We start from the raw sequence: 25858 nt of genomic DNA, 5'->3' as shown, positions 1-25858 counted from the left end.
TAGGATATTGGAAGGGCCTCAGAAACAAAGTAAAACTTTTTGTAAATATTTTAACAGTTAGAAAATTATGTCCGCAAAAGGGATCTGATCTAACCAACCCCATCTAGCCTTTAACCTCCAAACTGTTTTTAGGCATTCTTGGGCTTGGGCCAAGCCAGCTTCTGGAGAAGTATTACTTATAGTTTAAATGACAATAGCTAAACTACCTATGTAAAACTAATAAAAGACCACCAGGTTAGAAGGATGACAGGGGCCTGAATTCTGCTAATGTGTACACATAAATGATTACCAGCCATTATTCTGGAGGTTACAAGATTTGCAACTTCCCCAATTATTCCTGCAGATAACATCACTATTGCAAAACCTAAGATTGGCCTTTTGGGTGGGATGTCCTTCAGGTTTTTTCACTTTGGATGACTGATTGCTCTGCTGGCCTTACCTCCACCCAGACCCACAATCCATTCTGTAGCCCCACCCAGTAGCTGACTCAGCATGCACAAAGACCATTTTCCACAGCTCTATGATTACATTCCCAACCTATCAGCAGCACCGGTTCCCTTTCCTGCCAAACTATCCTTGTAAAACCCTAGACTACAAAGTTTTGGGGAGGCTGATTTGAGTAATAATGAAACTCCAATATCAGTTGATTCTGAGTGAATTAAACTGTTTCTCTACTGCAATTCCTCTGTATGATAAATTGGCTCTATCTGGGCAGTAGGCAAAATGAACCCAATGAGTCATTACAAAAATCTCTGTCTACTCTTCTACTGCCTTCTTGTCTTTTAAAATCCTTTCTCCCCAAGGCAGCCATAGAAATTAGATTTTTTCTTTTCCAAAGCAGTTAATAGAGACTAGAGATATCACTCTTAACTTCTACCACTTTTGAGTGTAACAGCTGGCCATAAAAAAATTCTCTGACCTACTTGTTTGACAGTAGGTCCTAAGACCCTCATTCTTGAGAGGGTTCTTCCCTGCCTGGAAAAGGAATGACACAAAATGACCAAGAAGAATCTAAACAGACAGGCCTTGCTGGGTTTCCATACTCAATACATTATCATTAGATTATACCCTTTTTGTTCAATTACATGACTAGGTCTGTCCATTCTTCATTGTATAAAAGCATAAAAATAGAAAGTTTTCCTTGAGTCTTTGGGCCTGCCTTTCTGAAGGCTTTCATGTGACATGAATCTGATTAAATTTCTGATATTTTCGTCTTGTTAGCCTGTCTTTTGTTATAGGTGTGTTGTCTGTGATCCCTATGATGAGTAAGGAAAGGTACTAAACCTTACAATTTCCAGGTGTCTAATATGTATACATATATATATTCCATATAATATATATTTCATATATGTATATATTTCAGATATATTTGTATATATTTATATGAAAATATGTATATGTGTGTATTACTGTGTTTGTTCATGATTGCTTGTACCTTTTTCCCAAATGATCTGATTATATTATTATGTTCAGGACATACTGAAATTCCCCCACTTTAAAAATTGGTTTGACTTCACTAATTATACATCTATATAAAGGGCCTTAAATATTCTGTTAAAATGATGGACTTTTTTTTGTGATTATCAGCAAAATTATATCAGTTCAATAAGGAATGAATAAAACATGATACAGTAGCTAAAATAATCTGAACATTTTATACTTCTACAAAACTAGATATTTATTACATTGATATATAGTGGCTAACAATGTCTGATGTGTGCAATAGGAATGATTATCTAATTTAAATTCAGTTCTGTTCCCAGTATTAATTAAGTTTAGCCATCCACCAATTATTTCTCCAAAACATTACATTTGTCCCAAGTCAGTGGAGGTCTGTGGAGGAACCACTGACTGTATCTGATAGAAGTGTCACTAAAGAATCTTTTTAAATTTTTATCTGAATATGTATATACGAATCCTTTAGACTGGTGTCTGGTACTCACCTTTTAAGTAAGCTCAATTTAATGAGGATACACATAAGTAACAACTTAATGTATATATGTATTTCAATATGTCTGTCAGATCTTCATTTTTTACTCTGTTTTGACATTATAAGTGAAGATCATAGTTTTTTCATGCCCTTTGGAGGAAAGACCCTCTGAACTGACAAGTGTTCTGAATTTGTGGTAAACGTCCTTGCTAACCTCATTGAAGCACATCTTCTGCTCTTGTCTGCTCTCCCCACAACTCTTCCCAAAGTAACACGTTCTGCAACCTCTTCCTGTTTCTGTTACTCTCTTCCAAGAAACTGCCCCAATTGGGTTCCACTCAAAATGGCCAAAGCCAAGCTCCTTTTTTTTCTGGATTATACATGTAGTTCACTAGAGACTTATGCTTTCTTGATATGATAATTATAGGTTGTATAATTAATCTAATATTTTTCTTTGTTCATCTAGGTTTTTCAGGAAATTCCACTGTGTCATTACTCTCAAAATTTCCTAACTTCTGTTTATATATGACTTATAATTTCTTTGACCAGATGGTGACTTTTCCAAATACTTCTGTCACAAGCTCCCTCTCTGGTGCACTGACATAGCATACAGTTTTCTGTAGCTCATTCAGCAAATATCTAGCCAAGAAATAGAACCCCAGTTTTCTCTTTGCAGAGACACCTCCTTCCTCAAACCAACTTTGTTTAAAGTGGGACAGAAACATTTCTGAAGAGAGAGAGGAAACAAAATGTATAGTTATAATCTATAGATCTAACACATCAGAGATTCTAGAGTTATTTTTTTCTATGTTCTTCTAATGGCTGGAGGTAGGTGACAAGAAACTATTATCAGGACATGTGTTTTCTTCTTGTTGTTATTCAATAAAACCAAAATGTATTAAAACACTTGCTTCATCAGATTTCTGTCCTAAAAACTTGGGAGGGTAAAATAGTTCATGTTAATTGTTGCAAATCTGAAAGATAAAGCATTTATTTCTTAAATGGTAGTATAATTGCTACTTTCAAGACTCAGCCAAATGGAATCTATTAGGTGGATCTTATTTTTCTGGGATTTATTGACTGGAATTTATTATATATTTCATAACTGTTATGCTATAGTAAATACCTACACACATAACTTTATATATATATATCTTCTTAAAAGTAATGTTTACATCTAATTAAGTTAAAACAATTGTCACAGTAGAATATTATGACAATAATATCAGAGTACGTTTTATTACTAGGCTCCTATTTTTATTCCCAGAAACTGAGTTATTTTAAAATTAAAAATTGAAATATTTGGAATTTTTAAGGCACTTTGAAGGAGGCTTAAATTATTTTTATAGTTTCATCATTCCACTTTACTCTGTTTTCTCACAGAAAAATCTAAAATGAAATAGTTGACAAAGTGTAAAATGTGTTTGATAAAATATGTACGATTTTTAACTTGTATGTCTATATGTTTGTGTGTGTGTGTGTGAGAGAGAGAGAGAGAGAGAGAGAGAGAGAGAATAGGCAGAGTATGCTAAGTATTTTGGCTAGAAATTACTGAATATTCTATGTTATTTCACCTATTGATGTCAACATTCACTAAGTTATTGACTCCATTAGGTAACAAAACACACATTTGAGAAAATGTTTCTTATTTATAGAGTAACTTGAGATCAGAATATACATGAGAAATAGCCCTCTATCTACCAGGACCATCAAAATGAAATAAAGAATTCCAAATCTAGAATATCTTACCTTGATAAGTAAGAAAATAGACTTTTTAAATATGTTTGATTCCCTGAGACTAATTTAAGAATAAAAAATACAAACAACAAAACAAAGGGCTTTAAAAAGAAAAAAAAATGTATAGAGTAATGATAAAGAAAATATATTTAATTGAAATGCAAGTTTTATAAAAATAAGACCTATAAAACTGTACATTTTGTTTATGCAATATTAATAGAAAATATGTAGCATATGTTTTAAATCAATATTTATAAACAATTTCTAGGCTGATTATGTTTAATTTGCATTTGACTATAAATACCCTCACAATGCACATAATTTTTCCTTTAATAAAATATTTCAGAGTTTTAATAATTGAGTGATGTTTATATCATGGATAATATCATATCAATAAGTGATACAAAATAGCTGTCTGCAATGTATTGAACTATATATTTTAAGAGTTGACCCCAATTTTAATAATAGCTAAAACTTTAACAGAAGTTGAAATTTTTAATGGTACATTGCTTTCAAAACCAACAATAAAAGAGTGATCATGAGAGCACACTTCATAGTAGGAAATAAGCATTTCTGGGATGATTTCATTATGGCCACAAGTGATTATGGATAGTAGTTTGCAGTTGGATACATAAATATTTACTCTGTCATACTATTTTTATTTCTATAGTCCAATATCAGTGCAGTTTTATTATATGCTCTCATTTTATGTCTCATCCCTATAATGAAAAACACTAATTATGTAATTCTGGGGTTAATGGGAAGAGTAAAGCCTTGATGTAGAGGTTGTCCTCAGGAAACAGAAGCTGAACTTGACCAACACCTAGCTACAGGGAAAAATCAAGCCTATGAATCAGAATGATAAGGACAAGACAGGCTAATGAAAAAACAAAAGAGAGAGAGGGGTAAGGATGAATAATGTGTCAGAAGCTATAGAAACTTAAATAGTAAGTAGAGTATATATATATTATAAAGACTTCAAGTATCATACTTAAGGAAAGTGAAGGTTTTTATTATTATTTAAGGTCTGGGGTACATATGCAGAGCGTGCAGGATTGTTACATAGGTATATACACGCCATGGTGGTTTGCTGCATCCATCACCGTGTCATCTACATTCGGTATGTCTCCTAATAATATCCCTCCCTTATCCTCTCACCCCCTGCTATTTTTCCCCTAGCACCCCACCCCCCCGACAAACCCTAATATGTGATGTTCCCCTCCCTGTGTCCATGTGTTCTCATTGTTCAACACTCATTTATGAGTGAGAAAATGCGGCGTTTGGTTTTCTGTTCTTGTGTCAGTTTGCTGAGAATAATGGTTTCCAACTTCATCCATTTCCTGCAAAGGACATGAACTCATCCTTTTTATGGCTTCGTAGTATTCCATGGTGTGTATGTGCCACATTTTCTTTATCCAGTCTATCATTGATGGCATTTGGGTTGGTTCTGAGTCTTTGCTATTGTGAACAGTGCCACAATAAACATATGTGTGCATGTGTCTTTATAATAGAAAGATTTATAGTCATTTGGGTATATACCTAGTAATGGGATTGCTGAGTCAAGTGATATTTCTATTTCTAGATACTTGAGGAATTGCCACACTGTCGTCTACAATGGTTGAACTAATTTACACTCCCACCAACAGTGTAAAAGCATTCCTATTTCTCCATATCCTCTCTAGCATCTGTTGTTCCCTGATTTTTTAATGATCACCATTTTACCTGGTGTGAGACTGTATCTCAATGTGGTTTTGATTTGCATTTCTCTAATGACCAGTGACGATAAGCTTTTTAAAATATGTTTCTTGCCTGCATAAATGTCTTCTTTGGAGTAGTGTCTGTTCATATCTTTTACCCACTTTTTGATTGGGTTGTTTGTTTTTTTCTTGTAAATTTGTTTAAGTTCTTTGTGGATTCTGGATATTAACCCTTTGTCATATGGGTAGATTGCAATTTTTTTTTTCCCATTCTGTTGGTTGCTGGTTCACTCTAATGATAGTTTATTTTGCTGTGCAGATGCTCTTAAGTTTAATTAGATCCCATTTGTGTGTTTTGGCTTTTGTTGCCATTGCTTTTGGTGTTTTAGTCGTAAAGTCCTTGTCCATGTCTATGTACTGAATCGTATTGCCTAGGTTTTCTTCTAGGGTTTTATTGGTGTTAGGTCTTACCCTGTAATCTTTAATCCATTTGGAGTTAATTTTTGTGTAAGGTAAGGAAGGGATCCAGTTTCAGCTCTCTGCATATGGCTAGACTAATGGAACAGAAAAGGGGCTTCAGAAATAATACCACGCATCTACAACGATTTGACCTTTGACAAATATGAATAAAAGAAGCAATGGGGAAAGGATTCCCTGTTTAATAAATGGTGTTTGGAAAACTGGCTAGCCTTATATAAAGATTAACTGGATCCCTTATATAAAGATTAACTCGAGATGGAAAGTGAAGCTTTAAAGTAAGTGATGAGGTGCTATTAGATGTTTTCTTAAAACGTCTGTTAGATGTTTTAAGATAATTAGAAAACTGGAAGTTAACATTGTCCATAATATAAACTCTGGTGTCACACTGTCTAAGTAGCATCCCTGTTTTGTCCCTAAACTACCTGTGTGATCTTGGGCAAAGCAACTGACATCTCTTTGCCTCAAATTTCTCTTCTGAAAAATAGAAACAATAATTGTACCAATTTCATAATGTCATAAAAGTTAAATAAACTAACTTAATATTTATAATGTATATAATTTTTAAAAATACAGCCTCCAACACAGTAACTGTTAATTGTATTTGATAAAACATAAAAGTAATTGAACAAAGAAAATTGTATCAGCTTTTAGAAAAAGATGAACAGTTACTGACATGGCGTTGAAATCTTTACTTCTGAGATGGTAATAGCTGGATTTATAAAGCTTCTTGTGTAATTTCTCTTAGCATTCCTTGGCCAAATGACCAGCCATAAGAGTTTTCTGTTGCCCAAATTTATTTTAATCAAAAGGCAGACTCTTGTTCCTAATTTTCAGTTTGACAGAGTTGCTCAAGTATCAGGTAATCTGTGATGACACATGAATTTGTCTAGGTTTCTTGTATTTTAACTGATACCATGTCAAGGATTCTAAACATAGATGAGAATGAGTCCATGATGAATCAGCTATCTTTACATGATACTGACATGAGGATAGGTGAAAAGGAATGCCATGCTGAATATCAAGATAAAATAGACAAACTTGAATGACACACCACACACACACACACACACACACACACACACAGTTGAGAATATTTGCCAAAACATATAAAAATGTTACAGATACGATTGCATTTCACACCATGTATTTCAGCATTTTAAAAATATAACTAAAATATCATTATCACACTAAAGAAATTTTATATTAATGTATTATTAACATGTATTCAATTAACATTCAGATTCCTTCAATTTTTCTCAAAATGTCACAGCTTTCTTTTTTTTTTTTTTAATCTTTTTGTCTAGAATCCAGTGACTAATCCTGGGTTGCATTTTGTTATGTTCTTTTAATCTCCTTTAACTCAGCAGAGTTCTCTGAAGCTTTTGTCTTTTATTAACTTGACATTGTTCAATATTCCATGTCAGTGTTTTTACAAATTGTGACACAATTCTAATTTGTCTAATAATTTTTATTGTTAGATTCAGATTTAAATTTTTATTAGCTATACTGTATTGGTGATATTATTTACTTTCTGTTGTTTTGCATTGCCAAATACATAATGCCAGTTTGTACATTTTTAGTGACATTAAATTTAATTATTTGATTAAGGTAGTGCCTGTCCACTGCTAAATGTTACTTCCTTTCAAAAAATCATTATTCCTCCAAGTATACATACATTAACACGTTTAGAGCTGTTGGAAATTGAAACTGACTTTCTTCATCTTGTCTCACAAACAAAAGTTTTTCCATAAATACGGCAATTTTGGGCACCCTTAGTTTAAAATTTTCTCTCACATTAATTTGTGGTAAGAAGCATGTCCAGAAAAGTTTACAATGCCAAACAATGAACACGTAATTGATCCAGGTAAGGGACTGTTTGCTTTATTACTCATGTAAGGGACTGTTTTGCTTTATTACTCAGAGAGCAAAGTTCTGCTTTAAAGAACTGTGTTTTACTACCAGTTTTAGCTGTAAGTGATGACTTTAATCACCCCATTTGGAGCATATTTTATCTCATATTTCTCCACTACTATATAATACTGTAATCTCACTTATGTGTGTATATATACAAAGAAAAATGAAATTAGGATTTTAAAGAGATGTCTGTATTCTCATGTTCATTGCAGCATTATTCACAATAGCCAAGATATGGAAACAACACAAAGGTCTATTGATAGATGGAAGGATAAAGGAAATGTGATATATATACACACACATAAACATGTGGTTGAATTAAAAAAATAAATTTGTATAATATCCTACCCAAACTGTAAGAATGCAGTAAAAATGCCCACCAAATAGATAAAATTGTAAACTAATATTCTAAGCTCACCAAAATAAGAAAGTCATAGACTAAATCCAAGATCAACATACATTAAGACTAAAAATATTTTAAAACGAGTTATATCACTAAATAAAAGTAAAAATTAAAATAATTCAGGCATGGGGTTCACATCTGTAACCTCAGCACTTTAGAAGGCCTTAGTTGGGATAATTGCTTGAAGCCAGGAGTTTGAGAGCAGCCTGGGCAACATAGCAAGATCCTAAATTTATTTAAATAGATTTTTTTAAAGACAATAAACAAACAAAGACACTTCTCATTCATACTAAAACACAAGAGACACAAAAATAAATATGCACAAAACAATACATAATCTGTGAAAATAAAATTATTTAAAAAGTGAACAGGTGATAAAAAATAATTTGTGAGAAAAGGATAAAAGGCAAAGAGAATAAGCATATGCATAATCGGAATGCCTAGGAAAACAAATAGAAGTAACAATATAGAAAATAAACCTTAAAGAAAAATATCATTATAAATATATATGTGTATAAGTACAAATGAGAGATGGATATCAAGAAATAATGTGTTGAGATTGAACAGAGATAAAATAATAAAATTGTTAGGAAAAAAACAGCTTTTTATCATCTAGATAGAAAGACCAAAATCAACATCAATAAACATTAAATAAGACTGAAATATGAATTGTAGACAAATTTTTATACCAAAAGACAATATATGGTCCTATTAAAGATACATAAGAGAGAAAAAGTATGAGCCAAAAACATTATAGTCCACCAAACTGCTTTTTCAGTATAAAAATAGAATATAACTGTTTTTGTCACAAAATAACTTTGAAAATAAAAATACTCTTTTCCATGAGCTTTTTCTTATGCATCTGCTAGACATAAAACTTCAGATTTTCAAAATTAGTAGAGAAGCATTAGTATAAATCCTGTATATTTCTACATATTATATGTAGAACTAAGACAAAAGTAACATCCAAAAATAAAGCCATAGTATATGGTGGCAGTTTGCTTCAAAAATGTGGTTACATTGCAACTCTCAACAATTGAAGTTTTGTATCTAGGATATAGGAAGCTGCAGAGTGCAACTCCCACCTCAGTAAGCAAAGGACTCTGGGTTATCTACTACCCCATGATTCTTCTGAATCATTACAGAGTTCAGATGGCTAAAGTGGGAGGGCAATCAAGTAGTGTGAATTCTAAGGAGAAAGAGAGTTGCTGAAGAGAGCATATGAAGACGTATTGACAATTTGCAAATAGCTAAGAACAAACTAGCTAACAGTGTTATGAATTGCTAAATGTTGAGTGCAGGCTAGAATATAGAACTCTTGGAACTTCCAGACATGAAGAAATTGCTCTCGCTCAAAGGCTCATTTCCCTGGATCTCCACTAAATAATGCTCATGAGAAAGACTGTGGACATGTGAAGCGAGTGGAGATAAGCCCCTTCAGTGGGGTAGGGAAAGGCTCAGAACCCCACCTCCCAGAACTTCTTTCTCATAGGAAGAGGCAAACTAAACTATTATTACCCTCAACCCATGATGGAAGTGCAGGAAGCCTTCAGGAAGCCTGATCATTAGACAACTCTAACAGTTGGGAGAGGATAAGTTTACTAGAAAGCCCAACCTCAGCACCCACCAAAGATAAAGTAAAATACAGCAAACACCACCTAAATTTCCAACTAATCAGCCTAAGAGGGCTAACAATAACACTTACAGCTGGAATATGGGAAATACGAGAGATGGAACCCCCACCCAACACACACACAAAGGCCACAAAAAGAAGACCTAAAGCTAAGGGTGTAATACATATTTGTGAAGAACCATCTAGTAAGCCAGCCTTACACTAAGCCCAAGGTAATATTAGAAGACTTTGAACTTGTGGTACAAAGAGGATAAACACAGGAACAAAATGTCTAAAGCCAATTCAGCTCCTGGCTAGATTGACTCAACCCACACACAAATGTCCTAATGGGGGAAAAGTGTCATTTCCAGGCATATATGCCTCTTACCTACTATTTTATACAAAATATTGGGTTTCATTAAAAAATCATGAGACTCACAAAGAAGCAAGGGAAAAATCCCACACAATGAAAACAAAAAGCGGTCAATAAAACCAGACTAAAATATGACAGAAATGTTTAAAATACCAGAAAATTTAAATAATTATTTCTTAAATGTCTTAGTGGAGAAGATAAGCCACATACATAAACAGAAGAGCATGAAAGTGATTAGAGAAATAGAGGCTACAGGAAAAAGTGGGAAGGGGAGATTGAATTGAAGAAAGAAGCAAATGAAAATGCTAGAAATGAAAAGAGAGACAGATATGAATAATATCTATGAGAAGCTCATCACGACCAATGAATAGAAGTAAACTTGAGAATGAGTCAATATATATTAGCCAAATTACACCCCAAGAGAGAGAAGAGAGAATAAAGACTAAACAGAGCATCCACTATCTGTGGTGCAATACCAATAGTCTAACATAGAAATAATCAGAATACTCACAGGAGAGGAGAGAACAGGAAGAAGAAACATTTAAAGAGAACTGTGGCTGAGAATTTTCAAAGTTGATAAAATAAATCGCACAGATTCCAGTTGAGTGATAAAAAGTGAAATAAAACACACATACACACTCCCCTAGACAAATATTTAAACTTCTCCAAACCAACGATAAAGAGAAAACCATGAAAATACCAATGAACAAAGCCATACCATAGAACAATGAATAAAAATGAGCATGGCAGACTTCCTGTGAGAAATTATGAACACCAGAAGACAACAGAATGATATTTGTAAACAGTTTAATATTATTTGATACAGATGCAACTAATTAAAATTATATAGTACACCAAAGAAAAATTACTGTATAAAACTGTAAAGGAAACACAAATAATAAGTGAATACAAGAGAAAAAATAATTTTACTGTAACGATAAAAAATAGCCTAGTAAAGAAAAGAAAACAAAAGAAGAGTAAACAGATTATAGCTATAGAGATGATAGACTATTAAATATTACATTAAATGTAATAATGCAAATGTAACAACATGCCAATTAAGAGACAGAAATTAAATGATTAAAAACAGCTTTGTGCAGTGGCAGTGTCATAGCCAATGAGGTTTATCTGAGGCACGATTATTGCTAACTGAAAACTTTTCCCAATACCCCACCATGACGACTTGAAATATAGTCAGTGTTGACAATTTTTGGCTGTCTCTAAGGGGACCGAATCATATAAATAAATAAATAAATAAAGATAAAAAACAGAGCCCTCCTTTTATTTTGTTTACAATAACCATACTTTAAATGTAAAAAATAAATAAGTTAAAATATGGAGCAGATGTTACTCAAACACCTATTTACAGAAAGATGACAAGGCTGTAATAGTATCTAAAAACATAGACGTCAGACAAATAAAGGTTATATAGAATAAAGAGAAACAGATAAAAGTCCTTTTTAAAATGATATAGTGATCAATTCACCAGCAAGGTATAATAATATAATTTTCATTGACTGAGCAGAAAATCTTTAAAATACTTGAGACAAGAGTTGAAATAAATAAAAAGAGAAATAGACAAATCCAAAAATGTAGTTGGAAACTCTCAATCATTGATCAGAGAATTTCAGTGAGATTACAGTACACTTCATCCCACAACATTAGAATATATATTCTTTTCAAAGACTCATGAAACATTTGCAAAATTATAAAAGATTCCAAAGTAATAAAAAAAATGAACAAACTTGAAAAATTCAAATTATACAATAGTATGTTATTAGAATATAAATAACAAATATATCTAGAAAAATTGCCTAATATTTGAAAATTAGACAACACACCTAAAAATAATCTATGGGTTAAAGAAGTAACACTGAGACCAACTTAAGGGAGAAGGGTGGGAGGAAGAAGAGATTCAGAAGAAATAAATGTCACATACTATGCTTAGCATGACAAAATAATCTGTACATCTACCCCAGAGTCACAAGTTTACCTATATAACAAACATGCACATATAAACTTGAATTAAAATAAAAGTTCAATATTTAAAAAAAATAATAAATTAGAGGGCTTTAGAAACTTTGAATATTTTACAAAATGCACACTCACACACATATTAAAAACCTGAACTTCCAACTTCAGAGACTAAAAACATGAAGAAGCCAATAAAACGGAAAAGAGAAAATATCAATAAAATTGAAACCCGAAAAGAAATAGAGAAATCAAAATAGCTAAAAGCTGGTTCTTTAAAAATTGATATAATTGATATATCTTTAGCTACACTAACAAAAATAAGACATAAACACTAAAAATAGTGAGAATAAATGAGGCTCAATTTAGATCCTACTGCATTAGTTTATTTTCACATTGCTAAGAAGGTACTACTGAAGACTGGGTGATTTATAAAAAAGGAGGGTTTAATTTACTCACAGTTCCACATGGCTGGGGAGGCCTCAGGATACCAAACATTATAGCACAAGGGGAAAGGGAAGCAAGGCACATATTACATGGTGACAGGAGAGATACAGCAAGGAAAGGGAAGTGCCATTCTTTAAAACCATTGGCTCTCTGCTGGACATAGTGGCTTGCACCTGTAATCCCAGCACTTTCGGAGGCTGAGACAGGTGGATTACCTGACGTCATAAGTCTGAGACCAGTCTGGCCAACAGAGTGAAACCCTGTGTCTACTAAAAATACAAATTTTAGCTGGGCATGGTGGTAGGCACCTGTAATCTCAGCTACTTGGGAGGCTGAGACAGGAGAATTGCTCAAACCTGGACGCAGAGGTTGCAGTGAGCCTACATTGTACCATTGCACTCCAGCCTGGGTGACAAGAGTGAAACTTCATCTCAAAACAAACAAACAAAACCCATTAGCTCTCATAAGAATTCACTCACCGTCATGAGAACAGCATGGGAAAAACCACCCCCATGATCTAATCACATCCCACCAGGTCCCTCCCTGGACACTTAGGGATTGCAATTCAAGATGAGATTTGAATTGGAGCACAGAGCTGAAGCATATCCTTTCACCTATGCCCCTCACAGATGTCATGTGCCTTTTACATTTCAAAACCAATCATGCCTTCACAATAGTCCCCCATAACCTTAACTTATTCCAGCATTAACTTATAAGTCCAAGTCCAAAGTCTCATTTGAGACAAGGCAAGTGCCTTTGTCTATGAGCCTGTAAATCAAAAGCAAGTTAGTTATTTACAAGATACAGTGAGCGTAAATAATTGGATAAATGCTCTCATCCCAAAAGGGAGAAATTGTCCAAAACAAAGAGACTACAGGCCCCATGCAAATTCAAAACCCAGCAGGACAGTCATTAAATCTTAAAGCTCCAAAATAATGTTTTTTGACTCCATGTCTCACATCTAGGACATGCTGATGCAAAGGGTGAGTTTCCACATTCTTAGGTAGCTCTGCCCCTGTGTCTAAGCCGGGTATCCCCCTGTGACCACTTTTACTGGTTGGCATTTGGTGTTTTTGGCTTTTCCAGACACAGGGTGCAAGTTGTCAGTGGATCTACCTTCCTGGGGTCTGGAGGACAGCAGCTCTCTTCATCCTTCTTTACTAGGCAATGCCCCATAGGGGACTCGTTTGGAGGTTTTAACCCCACATTTGCCTTCCACACTGCTATAGCAAAGTTTCTTTATAAGACCTGTACCAGACTTCTGCTTGGACATCCAGATGTTTTCATACACCTTCTGTAATCTAGGTAGAGGTTCTCAAAGCTCACCTCTTGCCTTCTGTACACTCGCAGGCCCAACATCACATAGAAGTCACCAAGGCTTGGAACTTGCACCCCAGAAGCAACAACCCAAGCTGTACTTTGGCTCCTTTTAGCCATGGCTGGAGTTGGAGTGACTAAAATGCTAAGCACCAAGTCCTGATGCTTCACAGACCAGCAAGGTCCTTGTCCAAGCCCATGAAACCACTCTTCCCTCCTAGGCCTCAAGGCCTGTGGTGTGAGGGGCTCCTATGGAGATCTCTGAAATGCCCTAGAGATACTTCTTAAAACCATCAGGTCTCATGAGAAGTCACTCACTATTTCAAGAATGGTAAGGAGGAAACTGTCCCTCTGATCCAATCACCAATTATCAGGTCTCTTTTTGGCATGTGGGAATAATAATTTACTATTAAAGTACTATATACTAAAATACTTAAAATGGCCCTATGCCTGTGAATTATATGACTTGGAAGAGAGCCAAAAGACACATGGAAGGAACATCCTGTCTTGTCTCACTTAAGAACAAAAATACATAAACCTAACAAGTCGTAGCAACTAAATGAGTTGATTATATCAATAAGATGTTTTAACTCAAGGTTATATAGAATTACAAAACAAATTCTACCAAAGGTCTAAGAAACAAATATCAATTCTTCACAAAACTTTTTCAGAATACAGAAATGGAGGTAACACTTCTCAACTCATATTACCAGTATTACCCCGATTCTAAAATCAAGAAAGATATTATAAAAAGGAAACTACTGAGCAATGCCCTTCTTTAAAATACTTGTAAAATAAATAATATATCATTTCCATATATGATTTTTTTAGAAAATTCAATATGGTAAATATATATTATGACCAAGTAGAATTTTTTTTTTCTAGAAAATTTAAGGTTGGATCAATATTAAAAAATCCATCATTGCAATTCAGAATATCAACAGACAAAAACCAAAGACCATACTTTAATAGATGTAAAATAAAAAGTAACAAAATGTGGCATTTATTTATGCTAAATCATTTCAAGAAACTAAAAATAAAACTTCATCAATGAGAGAAAATCTGCCAACAATTTCAAACAACTATTATTAATTTTACCTAAAAATCACAAACAAAGATATATTTTATTATTGGACCAGTTCTATCCAATATTTTACTGAGGTTCTAGTAAGTTCAGTAAGACAAGAAAAAGAAGTAGAATGCATGCAGATAGAAAATTTTAAAAGAAGAAAACTTTTCACATAGAATAATATTTTAAAATAATATTTTAAAAGATACTAGAAGTAACAAATGCAATGTCACAAAATGCAAGGCCTATTACAAAACTCTATCATATTTCTACAGATTAGTAACAAACAGTTTATGATTATAAATAAAAAATAGTGTATGCAATAGTATCCAAAACAATGATTGTGTTTAAATCTGTCAAAGTAAAAGTTGTACACACTGAAAAACACAAAACAGAGATGAAAGGAATCCAAGAAGACTTAACTAAATGAAGGGTCATACTGTATTCTTCTATTCTTAAAACATTAATTCTGGTACAAAAATACAGTTAGATAAAAGGAATAAAATCTAGTGTTCAGTAGCCAAATAGGACAACTTAGTTAATAACCTACTGTTTATTTCAAAATTACTAAAGGTAAAGCTGAAATGTTCTTAATATAAAGAAATGATAAATGCTTGAGGTGATAGATGTTCAAATAACTCTGATTTTATGATTACACAGTAATTGCTTCTATCAAAATATATACCCCATAAATATGTATAACTATTATGTACCGATAATAAAAATTTAAAGCTTAAGAAATCAAATAAACATAAAACCTAACAATTCACCCCATCTGACCTATTGATTCAATGCAATTTCAACCTAAATATCACTATATTTCTTTTTTTTTTTTTTTTTTTTTTTTTTTTTTTGGAGAATTGGCAAACTGTTTCTAAATTTTATAGAAACCCAAAGTGTTTTAACGGGGAAAGAATGTTGAAAATGGAAAAAAAAAAAAAAAAAGAAAAAAAAGGAAACCTCCACTATCTGAAATAAAGACCTACTGTAAAGTAATAGTGATCAAATGAGTGTGAATTTGGGGGAAATATGAGAATATAGCCAAATGAAATGCAATAGAGGGCTAGGAATAATCTAACACACATAAATGATTTTAGATAAAGACACAAAGTCAGTTTAATAGATTTAAAAAATTAGCCATCCATACTCAAAACATGCAATATAATCCTCAAAAACTGATTCAAAATGTATTCTAGGTAATTTCTTGAGTCTTAACATAAAAATCACTTACTTAGAGATAAGTTCTTCTATGCATAGATTTTAGAGTAGATATCCCTACTGTATTTTGTTTGTATCTAACACATCCTTTACCTAACTTTTATATATATATATTTTTTTAAGCCATGTATTCATATGTACTTTCTTCATGATAATTAAATTTATAATTAAGCCTCTTTTTATCTTTGGCACTCAGGCACTTTTATAAAACTCTTTAATAGTGGCTTCTTTCCACAAAACCCACTCAGTAACCAATTCCTGAAGCTGCACAGAGACTGTGTGCTATTTTGACCTCAAAGCCCTGTGTTTCCCTGAGGGCACAAGCTCTGAAGCAAAAAATAAAGAAGTAAATATATGCTATATTCCATAGTAACAGAGGCATAACTCTCATCTACATAAGAAAATCTTTTCTATTTCTGGTAAGAAAAAAATATATTAACATATAAATAAGGTCGAAGGATATACAAGCATAAACATAAGACACACATTGTACCAGCACACATGATTGCTTATTTAATTTCACTTACCTCTTTTGTTTATGTTTTTTTCTATCACATATATTTATTTTTATAACAGCTTTAGAGACATACATCATATAGCATGAAAGAATACAATTCAGTGATTAGAATATTCAGAGTTGCACAACAATGGGAAAATAAGTTTCAGAACATTTTTGTAACCCTAAAAGGAAACCTGTAGTAATTTCTCTTTCTTTTTTATCACTGTAACCACAGTTTTAGGTTACCACCAAGCTAATTTTTGTCTCTATGTATTAGCTTACTCTAGAAACTTTATATAAATATATATAATATGTGGCTTACTGAGACTGTCCTTTTTACATAAGATAGTATTTTAAAGGTTAATCCGTGTTATAGCATGGATCAGGTCTTAACTGGCTTTTATTGATACATAATATTCAGTTTTGTGAACATATCCCCTATATAGATATAGATATATTCCTTTATTTTTTCTATTTTTTAGTTGATAGACTTTTGGCCATTATGAATATATTACTATAGACATTTATGTACATTTTGTGTGTGTGTGTGAACATATGCTTTCATTTCTGTTGATTATGTATATGTTCATCATTTTGAGGAATTGCCACAGTGTTTACCAAAACAGCTGCACCATTTCACATTCACACCAGTAGTGTGTGAGGAGGATCAGGTTGTAAATATACTTACCAACATTTGTTAATATCTGGCTTTTTGATTGTAGTCATCCAAATAGGTGTAAAGTGGTATGTCATTGTAGTTTTGATTTGCTTTTCTCTGGTGTCTAATGCTGATAGCATTTTTTATGTAATGAGAAGATGTTATGTGTCTTTATTTGGAGAAATGTGAATTCATCTCCTTTTTCATTTTTAATTATATTACTTTTCTTTATATAATTGGGTTGTAATATTTCTTTATAGCCTAGATATGAAGTTTTTATCAGATACATGATTTTTGACTTTTTATTTGTTTGAAACAGGGCCTTGCTCTGTGTCCCAGGCTGGAGTGCAGGGGTTCAATTATAGTTCATTATATCCCTGACACCCTGGCTTCATGTAATCTTCCTGTCTTGGCCTCCCAGCCACCACACCTGATCCACTTTCTTCATGGTATCTTTCGAAAGACATTTTATGTTTTAATGTTGAAGAGGTTCATTTTTGTAGCTTGTACTTTTGGTATCATACCTAAAAAAAAAATCTAATCCATTTTCACATAGAAATATGCCTTTGTTTTCTTCTACAAATTTTAGTTTTAACTCTTTTAGTCTTGTGATCCATTAATTTTTGTATATCATGTGAGGTAGTGTTGAGAGAGGCCATCTTTCTTTTGCCTGTCCTCTCTTAGAAAAGAGAGAGGGCAAATAAAATAGCAAAAAGCTAAAGTCAACAGTCAGGCAACTCGGTGATGCCACCAGCCCGGGAGCAGCAGGGCTCAAGGGCTGAGATAATAATTCCCCTCTCTGTAACTGGTGCCTGTGTTATCTATAAGCCTTAAAAATGTTACAAAAGAATGTTTTTCCTGCTGCTCTGAGTCATGTACTCCACGTTTGCACAATCCAGAACCTCCCTAAAAATACTTCCTTCACTGAGCGATTTACTTCCACTTCCCTCCTTCCTGTGTGCACCGAATGTGAATCCGCAAATCAATGAAAATAAAGACTGCGAGGTCAGATGTCTAGCCAATGGATAATGACACAGTTTTACCTCCTCATCCCTTGGGTTGTATGTCTTTAAAAAGGGAATGACACTGCTTTTCAGAGAGCTAGGTATTTGGGACTTAAGCCTGCCAATGCTCCACAGCTGAATAAAGTCGCTTCCTTCATCACTCCAGTGTCTGAGGGGTTTTGTCCATGGCTTATCCTGCAACAGTGTCAAAAACTCTTTGCATAGGATATTCAGTGGTCTTGGAACCATTTGTTGAAAAGAGTATTATCTTTAATCAAAATATCTTGCTGGGATTCAGTACCTCCACTACAAGATCAAGGACAAAAATGTATACATTCAAATGCAAATAAATTATTTAATGATACTATGATTGTGTTAATATTAGGTTTAGTAGTCATGAAAAATTTTTCTTATGGCTAGTTTTCAAACCAATTTTATCTACATGCCTTTAGTAACAAATATCCTCTCTTTCAATAAATAACAGATAATTGCAGATATCTGTTAATTTTCACTGTAACATAATACAAGTAAAATAGTTGATGTACTTTCCGTAAACTTCTAAATTAAATAATAGATATATAAAAGCCATTTTCTTTTAGTTCCATAGAAAGTATGACATTTAAAGTAGATATTTATTATCTCTGTCCATCACAGTTTATAGCTCAAGGCCCTAATTTTGAAAATGAAAATTCCTCAGTAAGTGTAAAATTAAACTACTAGAGCCGACAGAAGGTAAAAGAGCAAAGATAAAAAATACAGTAAAATAGACTGGCAAGTTCAGGTAAGAACTGCAGCCTGCAGAGAACTTCCTAAATTAAAAGTCATGGTCTTAGGATATAACATCTATGACTGACTTATTAAAAAGCTTTAGTTCAGAGCTTTGTGGATATTTATATCTTCTACAAAAATCATACCTTTTGGTATCAAAAGTCAATCATCAATGTATACCAAAGAGATATTTCCTTTTGAAAAGTGAATAATTTAAAACAGAATTGACTTCTTTATTCTTTTTATAAGCAAGAAAAATGTTCTCAGAAAAAGACACTTTCTGAACATCTTGAAAATAATTTCTATCTGCATACGAATAGCTTTGCTGAATATTAAAAATCTTAAAGAATTAGGTTACGATGTACAATAAAAAATAAGCTTTTACAATATTTGGAAATAATCCAGAAAATATTATACTTTTTAAATAATAGATAAGCTATGCTTTCTCCTAAATTCTTAAGTTAAGCATAATTTTATAAGGTAGGTTTGCTTTTCATATTAAATATCTGTGGTGGGCAAATAATGAACTCCAACAATGTTTGTGATACATTGTATGTTGCCTCATATGTCAAAAGAAATTTGCAGATGTGATTAAGGTTAAAGATTTCAAGAGGCGAAATTTATCTGAGTGGACTCAATCTAATCACATGATTATTAAAAGATGGAGGCAGAAGAGTGGATTGCAGTAATAAGCCATGAGAATAAGATCTTTGAGCCAAGAAATGTGGCAGTCTCTAAAAGCTAGAGATGGCCTTCAACTAACAGCCAACAGGAGAACTGAGATCTCAGCCCTACAATTGCAAGGAGCTGAATTCTGCCACCCTGAATGAGCAAAAAAACACAAATTTCTCCCAAGAATCTCCAGAAATGATTACAGCCTTCCAGTACCTTGATTTTAGCCTAAGAAGACCTGTATCAAATTTTTTACCTACAAAACTGCAAGATAATAAATTTATATTGCTTTAAGCAATGAAGTTTATCAGACTGTGTTATGGCAGCAGTGGAAAAGTAATATAATACCTTTTACACTTATTTGAATAATGTAAAATACTATTTAATTGTTTCATTGACTCCATTCTTTGTATGTATGCCTTCCTATAATTTATCAAATGCATTTTATAATTAGGAAACATTTAAATACACATACACATACCTCTTTTATCTTTATCTTATAAATCTTTCTAAATGATGTTTTAAAATCATTGGGTGGCAGGAGTAACTTGCTGTGATCATTCTACCAAGAGCTTTCTTGTAAGACAGAAGTGACTCACCTGTAAATATTTCAGATTAATCCTAATAGTGATGGCAGTGGGAGCCCATCTAGACAGGCCGCTGCCATGACATTGGCTGCAAAGGAGTAGGCATGTCCAGCGCTGCATGTTGCAGGGAGCCAGTGGGAGCCAGGAGCCAGCAGGAGCCCTGCCCTCTGGGGTGCAGCTGCAGCTACCGACTTGGGCATCTCTGTATTCTTGGGGCCTGGGAAGTGTCCTTTTCTTTCACACAGGCTTGGTGGTGTCTGCTCCTGCTGCCTTCTCTCTCCCTGCCTCCAGCACCTGCTCTGATCTTGGAGTGAAGTTTGGACCAAGCACAGGCACTATCATAGCCTGGCCAGGTGTGCACATGCTCAGTGCAGCATTAATATGCTTGTCCAGGTGGCAATGATAATTCCCACTTTAATGGAATTGTTGTTGTGTCTCCTCGTTGCAACATTCCTCCCTGTGGAACTAAGACCTCTAAAATCCCTGTCACAACAGGAAGAAAAAATTTGTTAGTGGGTCACTAGGGGTGATGGTGACTGGTGCCATTTCCACTTCTGCCCCTTGATTCCTGGCCCCATGAATTCTGGCCGCGGGAGAATTAGTACTATATGTTGAACACTGATTCAGAGCATACATGTCCTTCTGGAGAACTCTGCCCTAGACCTGCAAAGTACTGTCACTTAGTTGGCATTGTAATTGTGATTTCAAAGGCCACTCCACAGTTCTATTAATCCAGCTACTTCAGGATAATGGGGAACATGGTAATACCAGTAAATTCCATAAGAATGAGCCCACTGCTAGACTTCTTTATCCTTAAAGTGAGTGCCTTGCTCAGAGGCAATACTGTGTAGAATACCCTGATGGTGGATAATGCATTTCATGAGTCCAAGGATGGTAGTCTTGGCAGAAGCTTTGTGTGCAGAATAGGCAAGCCTGTATCAAGAGTAAGCGTGTGTTCCATTGGGAGAAACCTCTGCTTTTTCCATGATGAAAGAGGTCCAATGTAACCAACCTGCCACCAGGTAGCTGACTGATCACCCCTAGGAATGGTGCTATGTTAAGGGCTTAGTGTTGGTCTCTGCTGCTGGCAAATTGGGCCCTCAGCTGTGGTTGTTGCCTGGTCAGCCTTAGTGAGTGGAAGTCCATGTCATTGAGCCCATGCATAACCTCCTTCTCTGCCACCATGGCCACTTTGTTCATGGGCCCAATGAGAGATGATGTGGGTGGCTGGGGAAGGAGGCTGAGTGGTTTCCACAGAATGGGTCATCCTATCTACTTGATTATTAAAATCTTCCTCTGCTGAGGACACCCATTGGTGAGCACTCACATGGCAAACAAATATCTTCACAGTTTTTGACCATTCAGAAAGCTTCATCCACATACTTCTTTCTCACATTTATTTGTCACCAGTTTTCCCATCATACTTCTTTCAAGACCCTGGCCATCCAGCCAAACCATGGGCTATGGCCCATGAATCAGTATATGACCACACATCTGGCCATTTCTCCTTCCATGCAAAGTTCATAGTCAGGTGCCCTGCTTGAAGTTCTGCCCACTGGGAAGATTTCTTTCAACAACTGTCCTTCAGAATGTACTAGAGGGGCTGTAGTGCTGTCCATTTTCAAGAGGTTTCTGCATAGCATGCAGAACCATCTGTGAAACAGGCCCTAGTCTTGCCTTCATCTGTCAACTGACTGTAGAAAAGTACCCATGAAGCCATCAGTGGAGGCTGGGGGAGAAAAGGCAGGGTGGCAGGAGTGGAGACCATGAACATTTGAGCCACTTCCTCATGTCACTTACTTGTGTTTTCAGGACCTGCTTGAGCTTGACTACGTACATAATCACTTCTATTTGATGATGGAATGCTGCTGTGCATGACCCACTTTATGGCTAGAGGGGTCAGAAAGCACCCAGTTCATGAGAAGCCATTCAGGTCACATGGTGACTTGATGACCCACAGTTAAATGTTCAGTTTCCACAAAAGCTCAGTAACAGGCCAAGAGCTGTATTAAAGGATAATAGTGGTCTGCAGAAAATGGCAGGGCCTTGCTCCAAAATTTTAGAGGTCTCCGCTATGATTCACCTATCGGGGACTGCCAAAGGCTCCAAATGGCATTCCTGTCTCCCACTGACAATTCATACACCATTGGATCTGCTGGGTCATATAGCCTAAGTAGCAGAGCAGCTTGCATAGCAGCCTGGACCTGCGGCAGAGTCTTCTTCTGTCCTGGACCCCACTCAAAACTGGAAGTCTTTTGGGTCACTCAGTAGATGGCCCTGAATAATACAACCTAATGAAGAATGTGTTGCCTTCAAAATGCAAATAGGCCCACTAGACGTTGTGCCTCTTTCTTGGTTGTAGGAGGGGCTAAATGTACCAACTTATCCTTCACCTTAGGAGGAATATCTCGACAGGCTCCGCACCACTGGACCCCTAGAAATTTTACTGAGGTAGAAGGTCCCTGAATTTAGTGAGATTTATTTCCCATACTCTGGTATGCAAATGTCTAACCAACAAATCTAAATGTTTACTACTTCTTGCTCACCGGATCCAGTCAGCATAATGTCATCAATGTAACGGATCCATGTCATATCTTGCAGAAGTGAACAGCAATCAAATTCTTTCTAAATAAGCTTATGACACAAAGCTGGATAGTTGATACACCCTGAGGTAAGACAGTAAAGGTATATTGCTGGCCTTGCCAGCTGAAGGCATATTGCTTCTGGTGGGCCTCTTGGACAGAAATGGAGAAAACAACATTTACGAAGGCAGTGGCTGCAGACCAGGTATGAGGAAATGTGTTAATTTGCTCAAGCAATGAAACCACATCTGATATAGAAGCTGCAATTGGAATCACCACTTGGTTAAGCTCATGATAATACCCTGTCACTCTACAAGATCTATCCGTCTTTTGCACAGCCCAAATGAGAATTGTACAAGGATGTGGTGGAAGTCACCACCCCTGTGTCTTTCAAGTCCTTGATGGTGACACTAATCTCTGCAACACCTCCAGGAATGCAATAATGTTTTTAATTTACTATTTTTCTTGGTAGAGGCAGCTGTAATGGCTTTCATTTTGCCTTTTCCACCATAATAGCCCTTACCCTACCAGTCAGGAAGCCAATGTGTATGTTCTGCCAGCGGTTAAGTATGTCTATGCCAATTATGTATTCTAGAACGGGGGAAATGACCACAGGAATAGTCGAGGGACCCACTGGAATGACTGAAAGTCAGAACTGAGATATAAGTTTATTAATTATTTGACCTCCATAAGCCCCTACTTTAACTGGAGGACCACAATGACATTTTAGGTCCCCTGGAATCAACATCAGCTCAGAGTGAGTGCCCAGTAGTGCTTAAAATGTCTGATTATTTCCCTTTCTCCAATGTGCAGTTACTCTTGCAAAAGGCTGAAGATCTCCTTGGGGAAGGATGGAACAAAGATTCACTGTATAAATTGTCAGTAATATAGTGGGGTCCTTCCTCAAGGAGATCCACCCTCCCTTTTATTCAAGGAGTTCTGCATCTATAAACTGGTTCAAGTCTGGAAATTAATTGTGGGGCTGTAATTCCCAGTTTTTAATTCAAATAAGTCTTTTGTCCATTCCACCTAGAAGGTTTCTGCTTGGATAAATTAAGACGGAATGTAGTAGTCTTTCTATCAATTTCACTTCTTGGAAAATCATGATTAATTAGTCAATGCCAGAGGTCTACATGAGTCAGACTATTCAGATTGCCACTTTGCCTCTGCTATCCATTACGGGAGTTATGCCTACCTTTCCATTGAAAGTTGAATGCCACCTCTTGGCCCCTGCCAGCTCGGGATCCAATTATTATCACTGTATTTAAATTTTGTAGTTGAGCGATTGTGGTTCCCACTGTTAAATATGATATACAGAGAAAGCAATTACAGAACTTTTTTAAAGATGCAGGTGCAACAGCATTTCCCGCCTACGGCAGATGACAAAAGTCCTTGGGAGTGCAGAGCGGTGGGACACTCGCCGCACCCGGGCAGGTAGGAGTGCGTGGTCCCGCCCTAGTACGGGAGAATTTAAAGCAACCTGGAGGTGGATGGTCTTAAGCATTTGCTGGAGAAAGGGGCGTCGGTCAACGCACCCCCGGATCCCTGCAAGCAGTCGCCTGTCCACTTGGCTGCAGGAGGCGGCCTTGCTTGCTTTCTTCTCTGGCAGCTGCAAACAGGTGCTGACCTCAACCAGCAGGATGTTTTAGGAGAAGCTCCACTACACAAGGCAGCAAAGGTTGGAAGCCTGGAGTGCCTTAACCTGCTTGTGGCCAGTGATGCCCAAATCAATTTATGTAATAAGAATGGGCAAACAGCTGAAGATCTCGCTTGGTCGTGTGGATTTCCAGAATGTGCCAAGTTTCTTACAACAATTAAATGTATGCAGACAAGAAAATCAAGTGAACACTCTGATAGGGATGACTGTGCTCCTGTGCTCAGACAGAAACGAAGTTTTGGAAGTGTAGAAAATATCAGTGGGAAAAGGAAGTGTTGATGTCACGTGGGTTATGAAGTCTGAAGAAACACCTTCATTTCATGCAGACGTATGAGCTCCAGCTTTTGGCTTACCATACGTGTTTAAACGCCTTCTGAGAAGGAGGAAATCCTTTCTTCCAAGTGAAGATCCATTTAAGAACACATGTATTTACATGCCTATAATATGCTGGTTGTGTATGCTTTGTCTTTTAAGTTATTAAAGGGATGTCTGAAAAATAAAAAAAAATTAAAAAAAAATTAAAAAAAAGATGCAGGTGCTACCTTCACAAATCTATTTCACAGGCATTGGTCAAGGGTATATCTTCTGGCCCCTCCCAGCTGGGATAATCAGCTTTACAATGACTAATCCACTCCACTATTCCAATCTCCCTAAACCTTTGGATCCCTTCCTCTACAATTAACCTAGAGAGATCAGGCATTTACATCTTGCTCACAGTGGGCCATTTTTTAATCCATATTTCAATTAACAAAGCAAAAAATCTAAAAACTGCTGAATGGCCTTAGTACAGTCTAGAATTGAACATGCTATTATATATCATACTTAAGAAATACTTGAAAAAAATTGACATGTCTACCTTAACTCGCTGAACAGATGTGAATGGTCCAGCCTTTTTGATATTTCTGTTTCTCATTTAAGTTCAGGAAGTCAGTATTCTGTATACTCAGTCTTACATAAGTTCGACTATTGAAACTGATTCTTTCTGAATCCAGGCATCTCTAAGTATATATTGAGAGAAGTTTTTCTTTTCGCCTCCAGATCAAGCATAAGTGAGAAACTATTGTCAAGGAGGAACAACTTCTCATAAACAAATTTATATTCATGCAGGCAAAAGTATGGGAATTATAAATGATTTTTAGCAATATATTATCCTAACAAAATATAACTCATATATTTCTAGTGTGCAACTCAAATATTTGTGTGACATTTACATTTTTAAATTATAAATTTGTTTTTTAAAGCATCATTTCAACAAGGCTATTG

The 25858-nt window shown here is 35.3% G+C and overlaps 1 non-coding gene and 1 pseudogene across 2 annotated transcripts; both read left to right on the top strand.

Moving 5' to 3' along the window:
* The first annotated feature begins 6099 nt into the window (after nucleotides 1-6099).
* Nucleotides 6100-25092, top strand: LOC116557389 (annotated as a pseudogene). The gene is made up of 2 exons (XR_004271503.1): nucleotides 6100-6119; nucleotides 24415-25092. The product of XR_004271503.1 is annotated as an ankyrin repeat domain-containing protein 37 pseudogene (transcript).
* Nucleotides 11235-11375, top strand: LOC116528287. The gene has a single exon (XR_004258970.1). It is a non-coding gene; the product is annotated as a U4 spliceosomal RNA (small nuclear RNA).
* Nucleotides 25093-25858: the final 766 nt, after the last annotated feature.

The sequence above is a fragment of the Sapajus apella genome, unplaced genomic scaffold, assembly GCF_009761245.1.
Source record: "Sapajus apella isolate SASKATOON/1434 unplaced genomic scaffold, GSC_monkey_1.0 scaffold2, whole genome shotgun sequence".
Taxonomy (NCBI): Eukaryota; Metazoa; Chordata; class Mammalia; order Primates; family Cebidae; genus Sapajus; species Sapajus apella.
The sequence above is the reverse complement of the archived record's forward strand: the minus strand, read 5'-3'. Positions and strand labels throughout refer to the sequence as shown.